Source organism: Mesoplodon bidens, assembly GCF_964165515.1.
Source record: "Mesoplodon bidens genome assembly, chromosome: 4".
NCBI classification, from domain to species: Eukaryota; Metazoa; Chordata; class Mammalia; order Artiodactyla; family Ziphiidae; genus Mesoplodon; species Mesoplodon bidens.
Window position 1 is genome coordinate 68,141,236 of NC_138160.1, and position 17,303 is coordinate 68,158,538.

The window sequence follows — 17,303 nt, forward strand, 5'->3', positions numbered from 1 at the left end:
CGCGCGCGCGCGCCCCTAAAATAACCACTGGGGAAGATGCTGGGACGCGCGGGAAAACGCCTCCTGAACAAATAGACATTTATTTATAACTTCTGGGAGAGTATATAGGTCCATTGATTCCCGCTTTGAGTAACCAAGGGTTTTGGAGAGGAAATGGCTTCATATTTCAATAACAGAGCCACCTTTGATGGAGCCTAGGAGAGGAAAAAAAGAAACACACCGCAGGAAGCAAACGGCTGTTGCAGCCGCCGGGAGGAGGGAGCAGGGCTGGCCCGGGGATGAGGACAAGCAAACAAGCCCAGAGGCCCCTGGCCAGGGAGGAGGCGAGACGCAGGCCGGTCCGCCTGCGGGCCTCGGGTGCAGGCACCCTGGGCGCAGGGCGCTCAGGGGCGTCCAAGGAATCGGGGCTGCGCTCCCGGCTCTCGCCCTCCGGCTTGGGAGGTGCAGGCCGGGCTGCGGGCTCGTCACGTCGGCCGCCGCTCAACTGGTGCACTGGAAGGGCAGGGGAACCGGTGGGGCAGAGGTTCTGGAGAGCCAGAGGACTGATGGAGCAGAGGGATTGGTGGGGCAGGGATACTCGTGGGGAGATGATCTAGTGGGGTGGGAGGCACGGGGACCAGTGAGGCAGGGACGCCGGTGGAGCAAGTGACTCGTGGGGCCGATGAGCTAGCGCGGCAGGGGGACAGGTGAGGCAGGGGCGCGAGTAGGGCGGTGCGCGCGGTCTGAGCTGCGCTGGAGGCGGCGAGCGGCGCTATTGTCTTGGAGATAAAACCTAAGCAGTGTTGGCGGCTTCCTCTTAGAAGAGAGGCGGGAAGGAGGTCTTTAAAAAAAAAAAAAAAGTCTTCTTTCCCGCTTTTCCCTGATGTATTTCACCGGTTCCTGCCCCCAGGCTCACCCTTGCCATTCGGGTCTTTGGTAAATTAACAAGTGCCTCTTGAAAAAATTTTATTCCAAAGACAAACCGAACACCCACAAAGTCTGACTGGATGAATACAGTTATATTCGAAATGAAATAATTAAAAACGAATCCTGCAGCAGGCAATTCTACAGTTTTCTTGTAATTTCAAAACCTGGGCAAGGCGCCTCTTTTCATTTTTTCTGTTTGTCCTCACAGGGAACAGGCCGCTCTAGGCTTTGCAATTTTATGTCGTTAATTTCGTAGCTATTGAGACAGCTGTTACACTGTAGGCCTCACATTAACTGCCAATAAAAATAAGATACATCTCTGCCTTTCAACTGTGAAAAGAGTTTTTATGCTATTTCTTGTAAATGTTCAGGATGGTATGTATTTTAAGGAACATAAAGGAATTGGACTTAAGAACAAATATCCTACATTTTTCACATTAAAGCTCCACAAAGGTGGTGAAGCTGGTGGTACGTGGCTATGAAATGATATAAATATAGTTAGAATACTGATCTTGTTCCCTCTGCTTAAACACCTAATCTCTGGGAGTTGCCTGGGCAGTAAATCAGATTAGCTGGTCCATCCATCAGGGCACGTGTTTCTTATTCTGCGGCCTTCTCCATCCATATACTTATTCCAGCAGAGCATTAAAACAATGTAATGTGTTCTCTTCAGAAATTGTTTATTAGCTACATAAAACCATCCGTTTTGCATTTTAGATCACAGTGAGTTGTACCAGAATTTTTTTTTTTTTCAGGTAAAACCATACCAATTGAGACAGGCTTCCAGAGTCTTCTCGTCAATCCTTCCTCACCCCTATTTCCTATCTTCCCAGATAGGCCAGTTGCTAGTTGTGTAGTCAGGCCACCTGAGATGGCTATTCTCTTGCTCTCTATACATCCCCTGCTGGACCAGTCCCTGCTTTACTTAAATCCTACTCACCTGAGAGATCCTCCTACAAACTTGCCTTTAGCCCCAGCTGGTGATTGTTCTAATCTTTAGATCAGAACACCTCCACCAGGATAGCTTACTAAAACGGTGGTGAGGGGCCTGCCCCTCTGCTGGTTTCCCTGGTAACTAATGAGCCAACCTGACTTCAATTCCCCCTATAATTGGTAACCTCCCCTTCCCTCCGGAGCCAAGACTGCTGCCGTGTTCTGCCCGATGCCTGCTGCACTTGATGGGGTGCTGCTCCAGGACCTTGCTTCCGACATGTAAGATCCTCCCCTCTCCATTAAACCAGGGGCCCCCAAACCCTGGGCCGCGGACTGGTAGGAACTGGGCCATGAAGCCGGAGGTGAGCAAGCAAATCTTCATCTGCTGCTCCCCGTCGCTCCGCCCCTGTCTGTGGAAAAACTGTCTTCCCTGAAACTGGTCCCTGGTGCCAGAAAGGTTGGGGACCGCTGCATTAAACCACTGACGTCTCTGGCACTGACTCCAGGCTCTTGCTTAGGTTGAGGCTCAGCATGTACAAGGCTTGTAGGCCTGCGGGGTGCAGCCCAACACTAGCCTTTGTTAAAAGATCCCCAGTACCGTGTTTTTAATCACAAGTACTTAAACCTGTCAGTAGTGTATATTTGATTTTACTGATATTGACGCATGTATTGATATTATATACATTTCGATTCACTTGGGGGTTCACATGGTGTACTAATTACTTAAAATTTACACTGGAATTAGCTTTAAGTCTTTTAAAAAAGATTTTTGTGTTTAGTTAATGTTCAGTTTTGTAACTATTTATAGAGGTATACGTTACTTTGATCAGTCATTATAATTATGCATCAGGGCAAAGTCATTATAATAAGCTTTGGTTTAAAAAAAATCAAATCAGGGCTTCCCTGGTGGCGCAGTTGTTGAGAGTCCACCTGCCGATGCAGGGGACACGGGTTCATGCCCCGGTCTGGGAAGATCCCACATGACGTGGAGCGGCTCGGCCTGTGAGCCATGGCCCATGGCTGAGCCTGCGTGTCCGGAGCCTGTGCTCCGCAAAGGGAGAGGCCACAACAGTGAGAGTCCCGTGTACCGCAAAAAAAAAAAAAAAAAAGTATTCTGGGTATGAAGATTCCTTCCAATTATTAACATTAATAATTCATGTGGAAATGTTCCCGAATGCAAGTTTGTGTGCCCCATGCATGGTGAGGCCAAACAAACAGTGGAGTTTGGAGCAGAGAAAGGTTTATTTCAGGGCCAAGCCAGGAGAACAGGTGGCTCATGCTCACAACCCCAAACTCCCCCATGGTTTTCTCGGAGAAGGTTTTATAGGCAAAATGTGGAGTAGGGGCTGCAAGGTGTATGACTTTTTTCTGATTGATTGGTGGTGAGGTGACAGGGTGTTGCTTCCCGGAACCTGGTCCTCAGCCTGAAGTTCCCATCCTCCACCAGGGTAGGGATCTTAGTTCCTGCAGAACTCAAAGATATTGTTATGTATATCCCTTCAGCGGGGTGGGGGGCGGGGGGCGGGGGGTGGGCGGGGAACCGGGACCCTGACCCATTGCTGCACTATTGCTTCTTGACTGTTCCTCCCCTGTTTCTTCATTCCCTCACATCCTTGATTAGCTATTGTTTGAATCTGCCCTTTGGAACTCAGGTGAGATCTAGGAGGCTGAATGAAACCTATTTCCTACAAACAATAAACTGGGGACACAGAAAGGATTTGTACCTGGGAGGGCCCCAAAGGGTCCTGCTGAATTTCAGAAACATGTCTTTCATGGCCTAATGAAGTATTTTGTTTTTGTTTTGGAGAAGGCAGGGAGAGCAGCTTTCTTAAATTACAAGGAAAAAAAACCCCAAATATTTTCTTCAAAATTAATTTTCAAAATGACTTATATGCTTAAAATTCATGTGAAGTTTTACCTTTAATTACCTGGCTAAGTGCTAGAGATACAGAGCCTAGAAGTTAAATGACAAATCAAGGTTCTGGAAAAGCCAATACCAATTTAGAGCTAATGGATATTGAAAACACCTTGTTTTGCATAATGCAAAAGTATTATTTAAGAGTGAAAAATAGGCCAGGGCTTCCCTGGTGGCACAGTGGTTGAGAGTCCACCTGCCGATGCAGGGGACACGGGTTCGTGCCCTGGTCTGGGAAGATCCCACATGCCACGGAGCCGCTGGACCCGTGAGCCATGGCTGCTGCTCCTGTGCGTCCGGAGCCTGTGCTCCACAACGGGAGAGGCCACAACAGTGAGAGGCCCGCGTACCGCAAAAAAAAAAAAAAAAAAAAAAAAAAAGGTCAGAATGGTGTTATAAAATGTAACTTTGCCTTCTTTTGCTAATTGTAAGACAATTTGAGTAATTGGGTTGAACCAGATAAAATGGAATATTCAACCATTTTTGACCTACCAAAAAAGGCAATTCATCTGGCTTAACCTAGCACAGACTTAAATATGTGCATAGTATAAACATAGCAGGAACATTTTCAACATTTAAAAAATATCGGTATAAAATATCATGAATCTTTAATGTGTGATAAATTTGCAAGCAGAGTGGTATTCCTCCTGGCATATTACAATTCTAGTGAAATATACATTTATATTCAAATGGAGATTATCTAAATTCATCTCCTTTTCAAACTCTGAAAGTGGCTGCTCTATTATCTACTGAATTTCAGAGAACTCCCTCCCAGTGAATTTGTGTTTCCTGGAATTTTTGCCTCAGACTAATATCATAACTGGTGGAACATCTGCTAGGAAAAAGGTGCAGCTATGTGCACTCTGAGGTACTGGGATGGGGGTGGGGAGAAAAGCCATTTGACCTTTCCTGTCTGAGGGCTCAGAACTTCATTAAAGCATCCCTTGGGCTTAGGGGCATAACCATGAGAAAGACATCATTTGTAATTAAGTCGTTCCCACTGGCTATATTCCTGTTGAACTCCATGATTAAGATACAAATTCAATATTTTAAATGGTCACAAAGCATTTGATAAAAGGTTATTTTGCTTTTAATGCAATGGGTGGGATGACTTTCCAAGGGCCCACTTTTTGTACTCTCACTCTTAAAAAGTATCCTGCAGAGAGACTCTTCAAAGGGCAAATGAAGTAATTAGGCAATAAATTGTTCAAATGTTAAAAGCAGAGATGTTCCAGAAGCTAGTGAGGCCACATGAATATCATACCAAGTGATAAATATCCTCAACTCCTGAGAAGTTAAGTGCCTGCATGTTCTCTGGCTTGTCTGTTGGATTGGTTTTGGTTTCACAGCATCTTTCTTGTAATCTATTGTTCCCTCAGTGTGTTTCTTTTGTCCAGAATGCCCAAACACTTTCTTTAATTTTTCAGTACATTGATGTCTATTTGATTATTAACTAGGTTACTAGGTTATACTCATTTTGCAGTAGGGCCCAGATTTAGTCCCATCTCCTTTGTTGTGCTGTTAATTGTTAAGAAACTTCTTCCCCCAGTCACAATCCCATATTACTCTTAAGAGCACTCATTGGCCAATTTTATACTACCTTGCATTTTATTTATATTTTCATATATTTAGTTTTTTTTAAAATCAGTTGTACTGTAAACTCTCTGAGGGGCGATATAATATCTTTGCATCTTCATTTTCTAGCACACAGCCTTGATGGTAGAAGCTGTTCAAAAAATATTTATTGCTGTTGTTGAAGATGACAATGTCACCTTTTATATTCAGGAGAGACAATAAGAACAAATGAAGGAAGCTAGTTATTGAACAAACTAGTTCAGGGTATTTTGCATCTAATAGCCAGTGGCATAAATAGTAAATCATCAGAGGTTGATTAATAATTTGTATCATTGTTATTGATCTCATAGAATTAAAGGAAACATAATACATATTTTTCTTCCATGCTTGGCTGATGAGTGATTGTATAAATGATAATCAACAAAGATAAGATATTTTACTCTTAAGAAACTAGGTTGACGTTAGTCATAAAATAAGGTTATTGTCTTAGAATTACAATATCGGCCACTTGAATATTGATTTTTTTGCTTGTATTTATAGTTATTTTAAATTTAGGCCAGTTATAACTATCAATAAATGTAGTCCTTATTGTATTTTCTTTTTGCTCCCTATAACCTTCAGAGAAAAGGATGTCAAGTCTAATTGAGCTGAAGTGATTTATATACAGTTCTTCTTAGGGTAAAACGGGTGAATTAGCTAATGCATCAGGTTGGCATAGGGCAAGACTACTCAGGAGAGACTAAAGTGTAGGGCTTTGATTATTGGGAAGTGAAGGAAAAGTCCAGCCTTGTCAGAAAAATGGAGAGAAAGACAGGAGTATATTGTATCGGAAACCTATGGAGAAGAATTTCAAAAGGGAGAGACTGGTAAAGTGCCAAGCTTAGAGACAGTTCTACTAGAGACTAGAAGAGAATATTAACCTAAATACTTAGAACAGCATGCCTCTTAGTAAATTTTGACTTAAGTGGTTTGGAATAAACAGCTGGATGTTGTTAAAATCATCTATATCGGTCTATGTTTTTAAAATCGTCTATATCGGTCTATGCTAAACTTGATAGGTAAAATCTATTTTTTTCTTAATATCACCAGAAATACAGAATTAATTCTTTCTTTACATCCAGGTTTTAGGCAGGCACTAGGCAGTATTTAAAATAGCTAATATACCTATCAATATCTTTATATTCATGTATCTATCATATGTATATCCCCCTCCTTTTTTTTTTTTTTTTTTTGCGTTAAGTTCATTAGAAAGCTCACTTGTGGTCTATTTTAAGCATTGAGGAAGTAAAAGGATTTTGGAGGGAGCCTTTGAACAGTACATGCGGAAATAGTCTTACATATGCATTTATCTTAAACTTCCTTTCACAGACTAGTTCAGCCAATTGATTCTACTGTAAATAGGAAATCTGTACTTCTTCCTTAACCACAATCTAGTTGTTCCAACATATGGCTAAATTAAGGTACGAAAGGTTAAATTGGAAGGAAGACTCTTGTGAATAAACAAAGAAAGGAAAAAGAGGAAGTATTTCTCCATTTTGTGTCTAATTGCTACTGGCCTTGTTGCTGAATGCACCACAGTTCTTCAGTAATCCTGCCCTAATGGCAACTAGAGAATATTCGCTTGCCGGTGCAAATGCCTGGTGTTGGATCTCTTTTGAGCTTAAAGGCCGGTAATTTGGGAACATGAAAAATTTGCAAAGTTGAGGTGCCTATTATCTCATCTTGTATATGGAAAGAAATGTCAGTAACTTTAGAATCTGGTGATCTCTAGGAATTTTTTCCCTATTAATGCTCTCTATTCTAAACTCTGTTGACCCCCTTCCAGTAACACTTAAATAGAAATAGAAAGTGTTTAGAATGAAAAGTAAGCTGAAACGATTTAATTCAATCCTTCACTTTCTGGATAAGTAAACTGAGTCTGCTCAGATTAAGGAATTGTCCCCAAAGTTATGCACATATCCTGATGTAAGTCTGTGAATTGTCAGAGCCACCCATTTCTGTGAATCGGAGTAGTATTAGGATGCAGTTGTGACCAATGTACTTCTTTTAGAACATAGCTAAGAATTAATTATTTCTTCCTCTCCATTTATTACCTTATATCTCTGTTATGGAACTTTGCACAGCTCAACTCATCAGTTGGGTATATATCTATCTCTTATTATACTGTGAGCACATTGCTTGTTCATGTCTAATTCATTCTTAAATCTTCCAGTGTTGCCTCCACCCCGTCCCAAGCACAGTGCCTTGCCCACGTAGGGGTAGAGAAAAGCTTGCTGAATTGAATCACCTCAAAACCATAGAGAAAGCATGTTAACAGGGAGAAATCGGAAAGTGATTTCTAGTCGAACTTTTCAGGTTTATCTTTCATTAAAAAATAGCCATACATTTTGATTTAAAACCCAGCTTGACTCATTTTTATGCCCTTTGTTTCTTCCCTCTTAGTTTGTCTCTTCAGCATCTTAATGCCTCGCCACACAAATGCTTGATCTTTCCTGCTAGTTGGAAATTACCATGTCAGTAATCTGTTGACTCTGGAGGGAAGTCTGAAATGTTTCTCACACCTGTCACCTCTTTTGCATTTTGAATATGCCTTTCTTATTTGATCCCTACTCTTTTGTAGTGGCATCCTGGTGCCTTCCCTGACTTAGTTCTTCTTTGCAGGGGTCCATTTCTACATGCCTGTAATACTATTTTCCTCTGCCATAGCTCTGAACATAGCACTTCCTTCATCAAAAACTTTTTGATAAGGCTTGCGGATAGCTGAGTTCTAAAAACTTAAGATGTGTATTTAGTTTTGTGACCTATACATTAAAATCTATACTGCTTTACTGTAGTTGGCCTGAGAGTGGCATTCTTTACTCTTTGAATTAACTGCTTTCTTTGGAGGCTATAGAAACTACCTCTGGATCAAGTTAAGTGAATATTACCAATAGTGGTTCATCAGACTCTGGCAACTCCTAAAATATATTTTTTTCATTATTAAATTACTGTGCATGAATGTTTCTTAAACAAATACGTCTCTGCTGAATGGAATTTTGTACTCCAATTTCATAGACAGTCACTATGCTCCATTTCTGTATATCTAGGCTCATAAAATAATAGACAAATATTTGTAGAGCAAAAAATATGCTTGATAATTTTGTATTATGGTTTGATCACTTTGTGGATTTTCTTGTGGATAAAAGCCTTTGTGTTATTTGAGTATTACTTATTATTTGAGTACTACTATTAGAATTGTGTGCAGAGAGTTCAGAAGCCCCCTCCCTCAACTGGAATATTTGTAAAAAACTAACAAGCAAACAAACTGTGTGCATGGCCTTCTTGAGATTCTATTTCTTTTAAAAAGACAATTTTTTAGAGCAGTTTTATGTTCACAGAAAAATTGAGAGGAAGGTATAGAGATTTCCCAAATATCCCCTGCCCCGACACATGAAGAGCCTCCCCCATTGTCCACACCCCCCATCAGAGTGGTATATTTTTACAAATGATGAAACTATATGGACACATTCTTATCGGCCAAAGTCCATAGCTTACATTAATGTTCACACTAGGTGTTGTATATTCCGTGGACCTGGACAAATATGTAATGACATGTACCTGCCATTTCAGTATCATAGAATATTTTCAGTGCCCTAAAAATCCTCCGTGTTCCACTTATGCATCCCTCCTTCCACCTAACCCCTGGCAACTGCTGACTGAGTTTCCATTTCTAATGCCTCTAGATAATTTAAGAAGCTAACAGTGAGCTTCTGTGAGATCCCATACTGAATGAAAATTTAGAGTCCTAGAAGCCACTTAAAAAACACAAATTAGGGAACTTTAAATACATGTTATTTATTTCAAAATATGTCTAATATTGTCTAGTTCTATATAGAAGGGGAAAATAAAAGTTTTGAGGTAAAATAATTTAGTATATCAGGAGTATATTCCTGGCTCTTAAATGAGAGTAAAGCTTCATTACTGCCTAGTAGACTGTCACGCAGCCTGCTTCACTACTACTGATATTCACTAACTTTCTTTCAATCTTTATTAATGGTATTATTTTCTATTTTGTAATTTTGCTATTAAATATCATGAATTGTTTTAATCAACTACATAACTTAAAGTGAAATTAAGGTTCACAGCATTATTTTCATTTCAATGTAAAATATGTATGTCATTTGTGACTACCCTTTGATAAGCTAACTATGAAAATGACTTCTTTCTACCACCTTTTTTTGTTTTTAAATAGTTAAACTTGAAGCATATTTTGTCTCAGTCCTGGCTGTCAAAAGATATCTTTTTCTTTAGAGGGAAAAAAGCACTCAAATAATAAAATACTTAATTTTAATGCCTGTATTCTTTCTGTATGCTGATATTATCAAAGAGTAAGAAAAATAACAGGCCCATGACTGTAATTTCCATTCTTTACTTGACCTCTAGGAATGAAGTAATTTGATGCAATACATGTTTGTTGTTTTGATGGGATGACTATTTTAGTTGAGGTTAATTGACCAATAAGATAACAATCTGTTCTTAATGCTTTAAGTCGTTTAGTTTGTGTTCTTGTATCAAAATATTCATCAACAATTGTTCAGGCTATTTTCATTTGTTCAATCATCATGAGACAATGAAATAATAATAGAGTAAAAGCATACATGTACATATATGCTTTTATTCTGTGGTGGGAACTGGAAAAGGGTGCATTACAGTAACTGAACGGTTTTGAGGTTAGTTGAACTTAGTTGAACTTGTACTTTATATATTGGTAAAATGATTCTCCATAAAAGCCTTTGCATCCTCCTGTCCAACAGAACACATGTTCCGTCAGGGAAAGGTTTACAATTATGAACCTTTGATGCTTGGAAAAATTCCAATTGCACAGTAATTTTGGAATCCTAATTGTCTTGCTAGGTAAACTTTTGTTGGTTTTTCTCAAAGACATCTTATGATTCTCTCTTCCTAAAAAGTGTTTACGAGCACATTGATAAAAGGGGCTGTAATCATTTCTGGTTTTTATTGGTACTTGAGGAATAGATTTTGGGAAAAGTCATCCATTTAATCTGCCAAAATACTGAAAGACTTCTGCTTATGCGGTCTTAGAATTTCAGTCTCTATAAAATGATATTTTATACCAGATTAAGTTGTTATCATTATAATACATAAGATTGCTGCCTACCGAGGTCTAACCATTTTTAGGAATTAAGAGTGCAGTTACATATGAACAAGAAACAGAAAAGGGCCAGAACTTTAAGTTTTCTTTTGCTCCCATTATTAAGGTATTCTTCATATGAGGGACGATAAACGATGGAAAATGTAATAGATTTGGAAGTGAATGTTATCTAAATTTTTTGTCTTAAAGAATTACAGCTTGAGGTTCTCTGTCATATACTCCCTTAGCATCCTGAACCCCTTAACAACATATTTTTATGACTTGTTTGATATCTGTCTTCCTTGGTAGAGTTTAGGCTACCCTAGGGCAGAAACTAAGTCCATTTTATTCACTGCTTTATCTTCAGTGCCTACCATGTGGTAAGTTATTGACAAATATTTGACAAGTATTTTAAAAATAAAGTTTATTTTAAAAGTAATAAAAATAGGAAAGAGCAAAAGCTCCTTAACTAAATTGAGGTTTCATGTCCAGGGTGTCTTTAATTGAAGCTTTGAATGAAATTAACATTTGAGGGAAAAATGTTTCCCTACCCTAATTTATATATTCCTCCTCATAAGTCTTCTTCCAGATCTATTAATAAGAAATGGTATTAAATTCCTTTGAGCTGGGATGATCTAACTTATAAACAGAGTGGGAGGCAATGTTAGTAGTATAATCTGAGGGACAGCAAGAAGTAGGTCTGTTCAAAAATAGCTCCCACCTGCTAGCCAGAGTATTTGGTATCCCCATCATTGGAGTTGTTTTGTTGTTGTTGTTAAAGGGTCTCTAGGAGAACCATTTTAAATTTATATCTTCTGGTCATTATGAAAACAAGATGACATACTACCTCCTTTCTGGGGCAGGACTTGTAATTAGGGGTTATTGTGTGAAAGGTAACAGAAACTTTTGATCAGCAAAATGATACATGATGGGCTATCATTTTGTTGGATAGGCAGAGATTTTCTACCTGAAAAAAATTTGAGAAAGAGAAGAAAACATCTCTGAAAAGTTCTCTTAAGCGTCAGGTAAGGATTAGAAGCTATTCCTTTATGGAGGGTAAGCAGAGATTAAACAATATTAGCTACAAGATTATTTGTGGAAAATTTAAAGAAATAAAAGAAAAATGAAATATTCCTGAAGCATGAAAGAACCCAATGTATTATTTATGTATTTGGATTATGGAATGGGTAGGATGACAGGGCCAGAGTTTGAAGAGCAGTGATGGGTAGGACACATACAGGGGTGAGGAAGGGGTGTTGCTTAGCAACCCAAAGGCCATCAAGGCGAGGAGACCTTTTCAGAAGAGATGCCCTGGCTTATGGAATCACCATTTGCCCACTTACTTAAGCCAGGAAACGAAGGAGAGGTGGGAGATTTTACTTGTTTTACTTAAGGCTGACTGTGATATCGTGATTTATAATAAGCAATATATCTTTGATATTGGTCCTTATTTCTAAAACCCTTGGAATTCCCCAAGTGATAAGACAGACAAATGTGTCTTTTGTTATGTTAATGAGGTGACTTCTGGACAGCAGCTAGGGATGGGGGCTGGTTGTCAGTGGAGCCAACCAGGTGATTAGAGGGTTGGGAATTTCAGTCCCATCCCCTGACCTCCTGGGAAGGGAGAAGGGGCTGCAGGTTGAATCAGTTGCCAATGGCCAATGATTTAGTCAATCATGTCTTTGTAATGAAGCTTCCATAAAATCCCCAAAGGAGAGAATTTGGAGCGCTTCCAGGTTGGCCAACACATAGAGTTTGGGGAGAGTGGCACCTTCTGAGAGGGTGTGGAAGCTCCCTGTGCTTCCCCACACCTTGCCCTATGTATCTCTTCAGCCTGGCTGTTCCTGAGTTATATCCTTTTAGAATAAACCGGTAATCTGGTAAGCAAAATGTTTCTCTGAGTTCTGGGACCTGCTCTAGCAAATTAATTGAACCCAAGGACAGGGGTTGTGGGAACCTCTGATTTATAGCAGTCAGAAATACAGGTAACAACCTGGACTTCTGCTTGGCATATGATGAACAAGGAGGGAGTCATGGGAGCCTCCAATCTGTAGCCAGTGGGTCAGAAGCACAGATAACCACCTGTCTGATGTGGGAGGGGAGAGGCAGTCTTATAGGCCTGAACCCCTAACCTGTGGAATCTGATGCTCTCTCTGGGCAGATGGTGTCAGAATTGAGTTAAATTGCAGGATCCCCTGCTAATGTTCTGAGCTTTGCTTGGTGATGTGGGGGAAGACCGTCCCCCTCCGCAAACCACAACTGAATTGGGTGCTGTTTGTTGGTGTGGGGAGAAACCTCCACACATTCGGTGACTGGAAGTAAAGTGTTCTGTGTGGCTGTGTCTGTAGCATGAGAGTAAAAGAGAAACACAGGGGCAAGGACTGGGTTTCCCCTACACAGGTAGATGGAACTGCGTTTTTCCCATTTATTGACTCTCCTGTTTGGCATTTACCTTTTCTATTTTCTGCTTTCTCTCTGGTAAAGATGATACTGTGTTCTGTGGTGGGTAGAAGGCAAACTCAGGAAAGAAGGAAGGAAGTAATTCATGACTTATTCCCATGATAAATAGTCAGGCTTCTGAATCATTAAGAATATGAGTCATTTGCTACTTGTTTTCTTAACACAGCTTTTCCTCCACTGAATAAATGAATGGTGTACAAGTAGAGGAAAAGCAAAGGATGAAGCCACTACCTGGTACAGGTTATTTATATTCAAATCTGGCCCTGCCCCTCCCCAGCAGAGTCCTCACACAGGTCATCTAACCTTGTAAACTGAAATGTATCCGCTACAAAATGAAGATCATAATGGCTGCTGACTGCCCGGCTATGTGAGGGTTAAAAGAGCATGAAGAGAGCATAACCGGAGCCATGTGTTTGCAAACTGCTTGGTAAATATCAGCTGTTATTCCTCAGGAGACAAGAACCCCCAAGCCTGGCCAGGCTGGAATGATCTCTAAGTTAAAGATGACCCAGAAATTCCTGATGTATTTGGAGATTCCAGTTTTGACATCTTTCTAGCTAAATATGGGAAATTATCCAAAAACAAAAACCGCTGAGGGCTCCAAATGGCATCAGGAAGTAACTGCCTCACTGTCACAAATATGAGGAAAAGGAAACCTTTGATCTCTAACAAAAGTGACATTTCATTGAGCCAGTTTTCTCCCTAGAAGATTTGAATCACGGGTGGTTTGTTTCACATGAAGTTAATGCTAACTCATAACTAAGTTAATAGAGAAATGTTAATGAACTGTAATCAAGGAGAATTTAAAATACTACACGCTGGATAATTAACTTGACAAACAAGTCATGCTGGGCAGACTAATTTAAATACTCAACCTTTTGAACTTCCCTCTTGCACGTTACAACAGACCTACTTTTTCTTTTTTCTTTTTTGGTCTAAACTCTTGTCACTGTTTCAAAATTTTCCTCGAGAAGCTTCTGAAAGTATCTTCTTTCCCTCAATTTGAATGCCCAACCAACTGTAAGTTTGGCTGCTGCTTCATCCACTTTGCTGCTCTCCTAACAGCATCAATAGTGTCAGCTTTAAAGCCAGTGGATACTATTCAGTCATCATATGCTACTTTTATATTGTTGTCCACATTACATGTTTTTTCAGATTATTTATTCCTTTCACTTTGGTGATGATATTCTCTCCTTGTTCTCACAGATCTCTAACCACTGCTTTGTTTTGCAGGTTTTTTCTCTTCTGCCATCCCTTTAGTGTTTCCAAGGTTTAATCCTTGGTCTGTTGCTCTTTTCTTTTTACCTGTTCTTAGATAATCTCGTTTATTTATTATCAACATGTCAATCACTCCTAAATCTGAATCTCCAGAGTTTAGACCCTAATTTTCAGATGTATGGCTGACCATCTGTCCCAAGTGAACACCTGCACCTAAACCAGCCCCCTCCTTCTCTTTATCTCTTGTCTTGGCTTATGGACTCACCACCTACCCATTCACCTACAGCAAAAAGCCTAGGAATCATTCTCAGCTACTCCTGCATCTCCACCCATCTCAAAGTCCAGTCAGATTTACTTCCCAGTATTTCTCATTTCCATCTAAATGCCTGAGTCTTTACTGACTGAGTCACTGTATCGTTATTATTTCAGTAGCCTTCTAAATGCTCTCCATTCTTACCTTTTAAATAATGATGATAACAAACCCTGAAATAGCAGTTACTACTTGCCAATCTCTGTTCTAAGTGCTTTATTTATATTAACTCATTAAATTCCCAAGATAAGCTCCCAAAGCAGGTACTCTTACTATCTGCTTTTTACAGATAAGATCACTGAGGCACATAGAGGTTAAATAACTTGATCACAGAGCTGGTGGAGGCAAGAGGTAAACCCAGGCAGTCAGGCTCCAGAGTCCATCCTCCTCACTGTTACCAGAGTAATGGATGCACCAGGACATTTAACTATGTTGTGTGCCTGGTGCCCATAGCCCAAAGAACAGAGCTTAATCTCTTCAGTGGGGCATAAAAGCTCGGTCTCTACCTGTCTGTATGGCTTCAGTTGTCACCTCCCACTTCACACTGTGTTCTAGCCACACTCACCTGATGCCATACTCTGGCAATAATCTCTACAGCAATGATGTATTCTCAACCTTTGCTTGTCTACCATGCAGCTCAGCATTCATTTTCTCTGTTCTCATACTGATATATTTCTTTCTTTTTTCTTTTCTTTTTTTTTTTTTTTTTTTTTTTTTTTTTGCGGTACGCGGGCCTCTCACTGTTGTGACCTCTCCCGTTGTGGAGCGCAGGCTCAGCGGCCATGGCTCACGGGCCCAGCTGCTCTGCAGCATGTGGGATCCTCTTGGACTGGGGCACGAACCCATGTCCCCTGCGTCGGCAGGCGGACCCTCAACCACTGCGCCACCAGGGAAGCCCTGATATATTTCTTAAACACACAGTTACGAATGCTGTAATATTTCATCCAGTTTGTTGAAAGGGTATTGCGCCAGACAGAATTCCAGGATGCCCCTGTCTTCCCCAGTTCCTGACTTTTGGTGTACCTATAGCTTCTCCCAGCTATTCAAACAAACACTAATCTAGGTATTGCTATGAAGGGATTTTGTAGATGTAACTAGGGTACCAAATCAGTTCACTTTATAGTAAGGAGATTGTCTTAGTGGGCTTGACCTAATCACATGAGCCCTTTAAAAGCAGAGCGTTTTTTTTTGTTTTTTTTTTTCCCGTCAGGAGGAAGTCAAGAGATTCAAAGCATGAGAAAGATTGGATGTGCTATCACTGGCTTGGATGGAGGAGGCCCCATGGCAAGGGCTGAGGAAGGCCTCTGGGAGGTGAAACTAGCCCCTGGCTGAAAGTCAGCATGGAGACAGGAACCTCCGTTCTACAAAGGCAAGGAACTGCCTTGTGCCAACAAGAATGAGCTTGGATCTATTTTTAAATACAAGATCACACCATCTGTGAGTAAAAACTGTTTTACTTTCTGATTTCTAATCTGAATGAATTTTATTTCTTTTTCTGCCTGATTTCCCTAAGTAGAACTTCTAGTATGATATTGCATAGAAGTGGCAAGAGTGGTATCCTTGTCTTGTTTCCGAACTTAGTGGGACAAACTTTTTTTTTAATTTATTAATTTTTGGCTGCGTTGGGTCTTCGTTGCTGCGCGTGGGCTTTTCTCTAGTTGTGGTGAGTGGGGGCTACTCTTCGTCGTGGTGCATGGGCTTCTCATTTGCAGTGGCTTCTCTTGTTGCAGAGCATGGGCTCTAGGCGCATGGTCTTCAGTAGTTGTGGCACGCGGGCTCAATAGTTGTGGCTCGCGGGCTCTAGAGCACAGACTCAGTAGTTGTGGTGCAAGGGCTTAGTTACTCCGTGGTATGTGGGATCTTCCCGGACCAGGAATCGAACCTGTGTCTCCTGCATTGGCAGGCAGATTCTTAACCACTGCACCACCAGGTAAGTCTGGGGGCAAACTTTATTTAATCTTTCCCCATTAAGTATGATGTTAGCTTTGAGTTTTTTGTAGATGCCCTTTTTCAGTTGAGGAATTTCCCTTCTCTTCCTAGCTTATTGAGGTTTTTTTTTTAATGAAATGATGTTGGATCTAGTGAAATGGTTGTTCTGCATTGATTGAGGTGATCATGTGTTTTTGTTGTTTACTCTATTGATATGTTGTATTACAGTAATTGATTCTGTGACGTTAAGGCTATTTATTTCATTCCTGGGATATATCTCATTTGGTCATAGTGTATAATCCTTTTATATGTTGTTGCATTCAGTTTGCTAATACTACATTGAGGATTTTTGTGATTCATAAGGAACGTTGGTCTGTAGTTTTCTTTTCATGTCTTTGTCTGGTTTTGGTACGATGATAGAATAAAGCACAGTAGAATTATATTATAAATCAATAAAAGAATGAAATTTAGAAAATTCACAGATATGTGGGAATTAAAATAGTCATAAATAACCAATGGTCAAAGTTGAAATCACAGGCAAAATTTCATTAAAGATGAGTGAAAACAAAAACACAACATGCTAAAATGTATGTGATGCAGATAAAACAGTGCTTTGAGGGAAATCAATGCTGTAAACACATAGATGAAAAAAGAAAAAAAAATCTCAGATCAATAACCTAACCTTTTAACCTTAAGAAGCTACAAAAGAACTAGACTAAACTCAAACTAAACAGAAGGAAGGAAATAACAGTGATTGAAAATAAATTAAATAGAGAATAGAAAACATTAAAAGAAATAAAACCAGAAGTTGGTTCTTTGAAAATATCTACAGAATCTATAAACTTTCATTTATAGAATGACCAATAAAAAAAAAAAAGAGAAAGGGCTCAAATTAGTGAAATCAGGGTAAAAAGAGAACATCACTA